The following is a 3,376-nucleotide window of genomic DNA, read 5'->3' as shown; positions in this document are numbered from 1 at the left end:
AGTGGAACGTCATGGATATAGACTACTACTAATACTACAGAAATGCTAACCCCGTACAAGCCTGTTCGCAGCCTTAAATCCTTGGGCGGGGCCCTTCTAACCGAAAGTCGTGGCTCAAAACCAGAGGTGATCGTGCCTTCTATTCGGCAATATTTCGATAATCGATTCATCGGTTTGAGTCATTTTTATGGAAAGAAAAAGTAAAGGATTCTCTGATTCCAGCTTCTTTAATGAGAATATGTTTCTAGTCTCTCCTCTCCTCCGGGACAGTAAACTGAAGATCTTTCAGTTGTGGACGAAACAAGACATCTGAGGATGTCATCTTGGGCTTTGGGAAACACTGATCACCATTTTTCAACATGTATCATTATTATTTTTAGGTATGTACCATTGACTGTAATATTCACAGTCTGTGGGATGTAGCGAGGAAACATAGCTATACGTCAGTAGCTATACGGCCCTGTCCAAAAGTGATACAATTGTGTTTGTGTTTCACTCCTTTAGCTATCCAACAATTCAAAGGCCTTCTTCAGAGGCATCTGTATTGTACTAAAGGTCCCATGGCATGAAAATTTCACTTTATGAGTTTTGTTTAACATTAATATGCGTTCCCCCAGCCTGCCTATGGTCCCCCAGTGGCTAGAGATGGTGATAGGTGTAAACCGAGCCCTGGGTATCCTGCTCTGCCTTTGAGAAAATGAAAGCTCAGATGGGCCAATCAGGAATCTTCTCCTTATGAGGTCATAAGGGGCAAGGTTACCTCCCCTTTCTCTGCTTTGCCCGCCCAGAGAATCTGGCCCACCCATGAGAGAGAGACATCATGGCTTTCAAACGAGCAAAGTGGCAGTTGGTCAAGGCCACACCCCACCCTCTCCTCCTCAATAGCATTTAAAGCTACAGACACAGAAATGGTACATCCTAAGGAAAGCTCATTGTGGGACTGGCTCCAGTGGCTGTAATTCTGCACCAAGGCTGAATTTCGGGAAAGAGACTTCAGATACAGTATTAGGGGACCACTAAGGTCTATATAAAAGAGACTTCAGATACAGTATTAGGGGACCACTAAGGTCTATATAAAAGAGACTTCAGATACATTATTAGGGGACCACTAAGACCTATATACAGCATCCAAAAAACAGCATGTCATAGGACCTTTAACCTAAACAAAATGCTCCGGAAGTTACTGATGAAAGTCAAAACAGCAGTAGATCTAGGCCTACACTAATTATCTTCTCAGTCATGCATAATCCACATGCCTGGCTTCCTGTGGCAGGTGGTCTGACTGACACTTTGCCCTGTTTGTCTGTCCGGTCCCTGGGACCTAAAAATAGATCCCAGCTTTGAGGGCCACATCCAGTGTCAGCCGGGCGACGTCATCATGTGGCAGACACGGAGCGAGCACAGGGCTTCATTTCCTCTGCCAGCAAAGAACAGTTTGCATTATAGAGCTGTACAGTCAGTGATAGACTCTGTGAGTCATTCTTATTTCTGTTTGAAGATAGATAGCCTGATATGTATGGTTAATATTTAATAATAAGCTATTGCACTGTTCAATCCCTGCATTGTTCACTTCTGCACTACCACCATACAGCACACACTCTACCATAGCACCTTATCGTGGGCATTGCATCACATGGTCAGTCCATACCAATTCCAAAAAGAACTGTATTCTAGTAACGTATTATAATATATTATATAATTTTTTTAATTAAGGCATTAAGATCAATTTCCAAAAGATGATTTTTTTATTCCACTTTTTAGTCAACTTTAATATGGGTGTATTCACTTATGCTGAGCACTGTATGTGTGTATGTGTGTGTTTGTTGTCTAAGCTACTGGATGCCTAAATTTTCCCTCGGGATGAATAAAGTATTTATCTATCTAGCTATCTCTATCTATCTATTATATTTTTTATTTTTGCAGAATTGTAATATATCTGTTAGTGGCTGAAAGTTGTATCTACATTTGTGGTTTTGAAAATCAAGTTCACTTCCAAGTTGATAAAGTTGTATGTATCTACTGAAGAGGATCTTTGTTATACATTGCGCCACCAAGTGGTATCCTCGCACCATTGTTATGCTATTATGCTGTGTTCAGGTGCTGTCAGAAATAACAAGGCGAGCATTCATGACAATAACAGACAGCCGGGAAACATAAGAAAACCAGCGATTTCTGCATTGGTATTGTGTACAACTTTGCTGGAAATATTCTATATTCAGAATACAATTTAAAATAAATAAATAGCAAGGACAATAACTTACATGCATAAGGCAAGGCAAGGCAAGGCAGCTTTATTTGTATAGCACATTTCAGCAACAGGGCAATTCAAAGTGCTTTACATAAAACATTAAAGAGCAGTTAGAAGACAATTAAAAACAATTTAAAAACATTAAAAGACAAGAATAAAATTGATAGTGCAGTATAAGAATAAAAGTTACAGTGCAGTATAAGAAATTTAAGTTAATAAAATCTATTATTTAAAGAAAAGCAACATCAAAAAGATAGGTCTTTAGCTTAGATTTAAAAGAACTGAGAGTTGCAGCGGACCTACAGGTTTCTGGGAGTTTGTTCCAAAGATGTGGAGCATAAAAACTGAACGCTGCTTCCCCCTGTTTAGTTCTGACTCTGGGGACAACAAGTAGACCTGTCCCAGACCACCTGAGAGGTCTGGGTGGGTCATAGTGTAGTAGCAGATCAGAAATGTATTTTGGCCCTAAACCGTTTAGTGATTTATAAACCAGTAAAAGTATTTTGAAATCAATTCTTTGAGGCACTGGAAGCCAGTGTAGAGACTTCAGAACTGGAGTGATGTGATCCACTTTCTTGGTCTTAGTGAGGACTCGAGCAGCAGCGTTCTGAATCAGCTGCAGCTGTCTGATTGATTTTTTGGGAAGACCTGTAAAGACACCGTTACAGTAGTCAAGTCTACTGAAGATAAAAGCATGGACAAGTTTTTCCAGATCCTGCTGAGACATAAGTCCTTTAACCCTTGATATATTTTTAAGGTGATAATATGCAGATTTTTTAATTATGTTAATGTGGCTTTTAAAATTCAGGTCTGAGTCCATGACTACACCAAGATTTCTGGCTTTGTCTGTTGTTTTTAACATTGTCGTTTGAAGCTGAGCGCTGACTTTCAATCGTTCCTCCATAAGGGTATGACGGACTTAAAGGGAATGCTTAGTCAATTAAAGTCCATTATCCGTAATGTTAAGTTAATCGACCGTCCAGAATATTGTCACTTGTCTTATTTTATTTAGTTTTTACATCTTTACCTATGTTACTATTAAACGTTAGAGCCAGTCTGTTCATGTTCGTCAACTGAAACCTACGGTTTACGAGGGTCTTTGAAGACATCTTAACCGTGTGTTTACGT

This window comes from Perca fluviatilis, chromosome 4 (genome assembly GCF_010015445.1).
Source record: "Perca fluviatilis chromosome 4, GENO_Pfluv_1.0, whole genome shotgun sequence".
Classification (NCBI taxonomy): domain Eukaryota; kingdom Metazoa; phylum Chordata; class Actinopteri; order Perciformes; family Percidae; genus Perca; species Perca fluviatilis.
Note: the sequence above shows the minus strand (reverse complement) of the source record.